Below are 7,383 nucleotides of genomic sequence, written 5' to 3' on the forward strand. Positions count from 1 at the left end.
TAAAGGCTCAAAACAAGCATCTGGGAATAGGCTATATATAATGATGTTCCGGCCAGGCTTGGTGGCTCAGCCTGTAATCCCAACACTTTGGGAGGTCAAGGCGAGTGGATTGCCTGAGCCCGCGGGTTTGAGACCCACCCAGGTAACTTGGTGATACCTCATCCCTACAATAAATAAAAAACTAGCCTAGCTGGGTGTGGTAGCGCACACCTGTATTTCCAGCTACTTGGAAGACTGAGGCAGAAGGATCACCGAAGCCCAGCATCAAGGCTGGGTGACCGGGAGCGTGCCACTGCACTTCAGTCTGGGCAGGGGAGTGAGATTCCAACTCAAAATATATAAATAAATAAATAATGTTCCATTAAGGGTGCATGCTGTGTAACTTTAACAAGCATCTTCGACTGGAGTTTCTGTATAAAGTCTTAATAGAGATGTGACTCACAGAGACCAAAAGTAAATATATTTTCCTTTATAGTTTAGTAAGGTGATCTGCATTCTTGTAAACAGTTTGCAAAGTAAAAGAAATGTTGAGTGTGAACACTAGAAATAAACGATTTCTTAACCTTAAAGAAGGAGCAGCTGGGGGCAGGAAACCCAGCAGACACCCTCCCGCCAGGGTTGTTTAAAATGAAAGTACTTTCTGACATTACCCTCTCTGGCCATAAGCCCCACCCCAACTTTGCAGAATACAACCCATGTCCTCCTGCTTACTTTCCCCTTATAATTATTTACAGGACACCTACAGATATGATGCAGACTGACATGAAATTAATGATAGTTCGCATTTTCAGACACGCTCCCATGGTTAAATAAGTATATCATGCCAATTTTGGAGAACATTTTCAAGTTAAGGTGCCTCAGAAGCATTTGCATCGACTGCCACAGAAATAGGCTTTTCGCTGTTTGCTCTCAACCATGGCAGGGGTGTCACATTGGCAATGACTGAGGAGGCAGGCAGGATCAGAAGATGGGAAGGAAGAGAGCAGCTCCCAGGAGTTGCTGGAGGAGAGCCTTCTAGAACCAAAGGGAATGAAGAGAGGAACTCAGAAGGCAAGAGGAGAGGTGCAATGCCAGGGAGGTTTCGGGGAGGGAAGGAAGGAAGAGGTGGCAAACCCAGGTTCACAATTCTTGGTAAACCCACTCTTGGCATGATGTGCGGTGTGAGGAGATTGAGGTTGGGAAGGCTGGAGAGGTGAGGCAGTCCTGTTGGAAAAAACATCCTGCCTGGTAATATAGTAACTGGCTTCATTGGTGGCCACATAAGTGAGTGACTGGCAATAACGGTACTGTTGGTACACCTATACTGAGAACATCACTGACAGCTGGTTTTGAGCTAATAGAAAGTCCAGAGAGACTCTATTCAATCCCGGGGGTAACAAAGATGGGGCACTAACTGAGGACAGTTGGACCTCTGTAAACTCATCTTTAAGAGGCATAATAAGTGTGTCAGTCTTTGGGACTGGAAAGAAATTTTCTTTCCTTCTTCAAATGGGCACATAGGCATTCAATGCAAATAACCGTATCCAATGCCACATCCTAGACTGCCTTTTCCACCTCATACAGAATTTGATGTAGTAATCACTTCTCAACAGTTATCAGTGTCTGTTGTACACACAAAGTTTTAGTGCCTTTGCTTTGTGTGTTTCAATAAAGCTGGGTAGATCTTTAGACTCATTTATGACTGTATCTGCTCCAAGGGTATAATCACTGTGGGGTCTAAGACTTGTCAGTGCTGCAGGAGAATTTGATGGTACTTCTAAACATGCCAAATGTGTTCACTGGCATCAAAATTGCAGAAACAAATGCTCATTCCCAGTAAGCGCTGGCCACGTTACTTGGGGTGACTGAGGTCTCTCTCAGTCTCAGTGTTTTGCTGTCATAGATAAGTATTGATACAGACTTTTCAACTTTTGCTTTCATTAGATCTTTAAGAATGTCATTGTCTTTACTTAATCTTGTCCATTAATAGAAATAATAAAATCAAAGAAAAGTTCCAGTCCAGCTCTGTGTCCTAGGATATTTTCTTGTACCTGCAAGACGTGGTAGACTTCGGTGCCCCTGCCTGGGATCTTGACTATCTGCCAGGAGCCCCAGGCAGTGGGTGATCGCTGTGGTCTAACGGGCTCCACACTGATTCCGCTCTCTATTCTTACTCACTGTGGTCTGCTCTTCCGCATAGCAGTAATCACCTCTTGAAGGCGCTTGCTATGTGGACATTAGACTGATTGGCACCACAAGTAGCTATTTGTTAACTATACAGTGTCCTACACTGGACTCCTTAGCTCATAACCTATGGTTCAATTATATGTAGCCAATCACCAGTCAATGTTATGTCTGAGTACCAATGAGAATTCCTGACAAACAACTTTGTACAGCCCTCTCCTCATTCCCTTTTGGCCTTTAAAAATCTGCTCGTAGCAAAGACCAAATGAAACTCCTATCCTAGATAACTGGGTCTGAGTGTTCCAGGTAGCTGTCCCAAGTAAATTTTCTAAAATTTTATATTGTGCCTCAGCTTCTTTCTTTATATCGACACTAGTCTTCCTTTGAATCTTACCTGAACAACTAATAATCTCATTAGAGATTTGGGTTTCCATTCCCAAACAGACATAAATTTGGCAAGTGTATGTGTGATACTGTGAAATATATATTTGGTCTTTGACCTTGCTTCCTGGCATCAAATTCCCAAAATCTTTAGAAACTCCAAAGTGATGTTATTGTGTGTGCTAATAAGTTGACTGAGACTAGCAGCCCCTAGGTAGCTTCTGAATGGAAACTAGTCACTGGAAAGACCAAGACAGCATTAGAGGGTTACTATTTTCAGCCTACTTCAGAGAGGAGAGGGGATTGCTATGGTTTGCATATGGCTTATTTGACCCCACCACGTCTCAAAATTTGATCCCCAGTGTTGGAGGTGGGGCCTTGTGGGAGGTGCTCAGATTGTAGGAGATGATCCCTCATGAATATGTTGGTGCCATTCTCAAAGGAGTGAGTGAGTTCTCAATCTTACCTCCCTTAAGAAGTCATTATTAAAAAGAACCTAGCACCACCTCCAGTCTTCTCTCCCCTACTTTCTCTTGAATGTGATCCCTTACTCCATGAGTGTAAACTTCCTGAAGCCCTTAGCAAAAGATGCTGACACTATCCTTTTTGTATGCCTGCAGAACTGTGGACCAAATGTACTTTTCTTTATTAATTATCTAGCCTCAGATATTCCTTTATAATAAGTCTAAAACTATTCTAAAATAAAATGTTATTTCAAAATATATGTTAATAGACACAAATGTAGTAGATACACACTTATTAATATATTTATTTTGTTATATTTTTATTTAAAAAGTAAGAATGGATTGAAAAGTGGGAACAATAAAAAATTAGAACATTTAAGTAAAGTACACTCTTTAGTTAATAATAATGCAACAGGACTGGTTCATTCATTGTGACTACAGCATTACACAAATGTAAAATGTTAACAATAATAGAAACAAGTGTTAGGGTACATGGGAACACCTGTACTATCTTTGCTCCTTTTTTATAAGCCTAAAACTATTCTAAAATAAAATGTTATTTCAAAATATATGTTAATAGACACAAATGTAGTAGATACACAATTATTAAAATATTTATTTTGTCTCTTTTTATTTAAAAAGTAAGAATGGATTGAAAAGTAGGAACAATAAAAAGAAAAAATGTATATAAGAAGAAATATTCAAAGAGCAACAGAAAATAATTTTCCAGAGATGAAGGAAGTTATATATAATAACACAAACATACTAAGATAAAGCTCAAGGTTGTGTTGATAGCCAAGGTTCAATGATCTAATCAATCATGCCTATGTAATGAAGGTTCCATAAAAACTTGGGTGAGGCTCCACAGTATCATTACAGCCACGAAGATAATGATATGAATTGAGAACACTCAATTATTTGTGAGTGAAACTCTTAATGAGAAGAACAGAGTTCAAAACATTGCCTGTCTTTTTCCTGTGTAGCTGGTGTGATAGTACAGACTTTGAACAATGCACAGTCTCTTTACTCACCCTATCTTGGAGGGCTCAGTATGAGTGGAATGATAAGGAACCAGGGAGCATAGAGTTGTCATCTTAGACTTGTGATTTTGATTTTTGGTGCATAGTACAATCACCTTGGAGTATTTTCTAAATCACTGATTCATCATCTTATATCTCTCTCTACTTCCAACCTTTGAGAAATTTTTTTTTGATGAATCTGAGGTGGAATTTTGGAAATGGCACTATTTTAATACATTTTAAGGTGATTCTAACAGGTAATTGGAGTTGAGAACTAGAAGTAGAGTTAATATATCAAACTAGCTGAGAAGCCAAATAGATTTTGATGCCACACAATTGTGTTGTATCACTGAGAATATGTATTAATCTGCAAGGACAATGAGAATTGTTACATGACTGATTGGATGGCCAAAAATTTAAAGATTTTGGTATCATCACTGAGGACTTGGAATTAATTGTATACTTTTTGATGGTTGTGATATAGAAGTCTGCAGTTCTTCTTTTTTTCCCCTAATCCACTCCCTCCACTGGACTACTCATTCCACCAATGAGTAGATGCTAAGAATTGATCTAATTTTAAGACAATAGGGACAAAATAGAGGCTGTCTCTTCAGGATTACCCATAAGAGGAGAAAGTAAGGAGAATACACCATTTCCTTCCATAAAGTTGGAAAAGTACCACACTTGTAGAAAGTAAGGATCCTATTGTCACTGACTAACAAAGATTGAGATAAATCCCATAAACAAGTTTCTCTCTAAACATTAAGTGACTGTACTTGTAAAGTAGCTCTGGTGAGGATATTCTTTCTGAACAAATTTTCCCTCCTCATCAATGACTTATATAATGGAGACCCAAGTTTTCTCTCATAATCAGAGACTTTCAGAAAAAAAAAAAGAAAAATTTTCCATTTTATTTTAAGTGCTGTTGAAAGACTTTAAAATGTTATCTTTTTTACTGTCATCTCACATTTAAAATTTATGACACAGAGCACATGATTGTCCTGTCAAACATTGCCTTATAGGCTAAGGCATCTGTAACTGAGAGAAATCCTGAAAGAGGAATAAGGCAGAAATAAGCAATAGTCTTTATTTATTTATTTATTTTGAGTTGGAGTCTCACTCTGTCTCCCAGACTGGAGTGCAGTGGCTGCTCCCGGCCACTGCAGCCTCGACCTGCTGGGCTCTGGTGATCCTTCCGCCTCAGCTTTCCAAGTAGCCGGAACTACAGGTGCGAGCTACCACATTGGGCTGATTTTTGATTTATTGTAGAGATAAGGTCTCGCCAAGTTGCCCAGGCGGGTCTCGAACCCACAGGCTCAGGCAATCCACTCACTCAGCCTCCCAAGGCACAGTATTATACGCTGAGCCACTGAACTCGGCTAGCAATAGTCTTATAAGTACTCAGTGTGCTAGTCTTCCACCTCTCAACTTATTCCCATTATTAACTTTTGATGTTGGATAGAAAGGTGAATGTAATTGGCATGTGTGAGGTCAACAATTTCACATAGAAATGACTAGATCTCTACAATGGAACAAATGTCTGTAAATTAGCAAATAAACTATAAAAGTTAGAATAATGTCTTGTTGGGCAGTGTTCTGGAAATACTGGCCAAATTTCGATATCAGAAGAAATACAAATTCATTTTGAGAGTCAAAGCAGGCATTTCTCTGTTTCAAATATTTAATGTAATTATCGAAGAGAAAGCCATAGATCAAGTACAAAACTGCTACATTTAAAGAACTACTAGAATTAATTATATGAGGGGGGACTCAAAAAAACCCCACATAATTAACTTTTGGAGAGTGGGCCCATTGTAGTACAGGCTTCCCCGTCTATTTTTATCTGGAAGTTTGGAGAAAGTTGTGACATGATTTGCAGAAGCATCCTAAGTTGTGGCAAGCAGGTGACTGGCTCTTCCACCATGACAATGCTCTTGCTCACACCACACTAAGGTTTAGCAGTTTCTGATCAAAAATGGCATGACCCCTATGCCCCACCCTCCCTATTCACCCAATTCTTTTTGTTTCTTTGGATAAAAAAGTCCTCATAGTAAAACGTTTTGCTAATGTGGAAGAGCTGAAAAAATAAATGGCAGAAGCACTAAAAGGCATCAAAATTGATGAGCTCAAAACTGACTTGAGCAGTAGAAAAAGTATGTCAATAGGTATATTGCATTAAATGGAAAATAATTTGAAGGTGACTGAAGTTTAAATGTGTAAGAATAAATACACATTTTTAAAATAAATTCAGGGTTTTTTTGGGGACCCCTCCTTATAGGTATGCCATTCTAAGACCATGATAGTGAATAACCTTTATCAAGGTGGAAGCCACATTTTTTTTTCTTTTTTTCTTTTTTTTTTTGAGTTGTAGTCTCACTCTGTCGTACAGACTGGAGTGCAGTGGCCACTCCCGGCCACCACAGCCTCAACCTGCTGGGCTCTGGCGATCCTTCCGCCTCAGCCTTCCAAGTAGCCGAAATTACAGGCATGCACTACCATGCCCGGCTGATTTTTTGATGTATTGTAGAGATGAGGTCTCACTGCCCAGATGGGTCTCGAACACATTTCTTATGGCAGAGTCTTGTGCAACAAATTACTCCAAAGCTTAGTAGCTTGAAACAACAAATGTGTAGTAACTCACAATTCAGTAATTGTCTGAGGAGCAACTTATCTGGGTAGTTCTGGCTCACAGTCTCATATAGGTTACAGTGAGACTGTGAGCTAAGACTGAAGCCATCCAAAGACTTGACTGTGTCTAGAGGGTCCGTTTAAGGACAAGCTCATTACATGGTTGTTGACTAAAGACCTCAGTTCCTCAGTATATGGGTCTTTTGACTGAGCTAGTTCCATGTTTTAGGATATAGCAGTTGACTTTCCCCAGAATAAGTAATCAGTGAAAGAGAGGAGAGGAGAGAAAGGGAGAGGAAGAGAGGAAAGATTGCAATTTTTCTATGACCTAACCTTGGAAGTGACATATCATCACTTCTGCTGTTTTCAACTGATCAGACAGACCACTGTTGACATAGTGTGGGAGGAGACTACACAAGAGTGTGATTATCAGTAAGGAGAGTGATACAGAGTTTTGACATGCAGACTGTTAATTTAGTGACATTTTATGTTTGTTTAATTCTGTTTAATTATTACCATACCTGTATTCTGCTTCCCATATAAGATAAAAGGGCTGACTTTTGGGGGGAGGATAGGGAGGACAATTATATCATCCTGACACAGGATTTCTTCCCTTAAACAAAAGGATATATTTTTTAATTCAAAAGATTAGGAAAGGCAAGGTTAACAATTCTACTCATTATTGCAGTCTTGCTTGATTAGAGGCCTAATTAGTGAACTAATTTTAA

General features: G+C 39.3%; 1 pseudogene; it reads right to left on the minus strand.

The window, feature by feature from the left end:
- Nucleotides 1–847: 847 nt before the first annotated feature.
- LOC103263564 lies at nucleotides 848–4,101 on the minus strand (annotated as a pseudogene).
- Nucleotides 4,102–7,383: the final 3,282 nt, after the last annotated feature.

The sequence above is a fragment of the Carlito syrichta genome, unplaced genomic scaffold, assembly GCF_000164805.1.
Source record: "Carlito syrichta isolate Samal-C Ts95f unplaced genomic scaffold, Tarsius_syrichta-2.0.1 Scaffold305159, whole genome shotgun sequence".
NCBI classification, from domain to species: domain Eukaryota; kingdom Metazoa; phylum Chordata; class Mammalia; order Primates; family Tarsiidae; genus Carlito; species Carlito syrichta.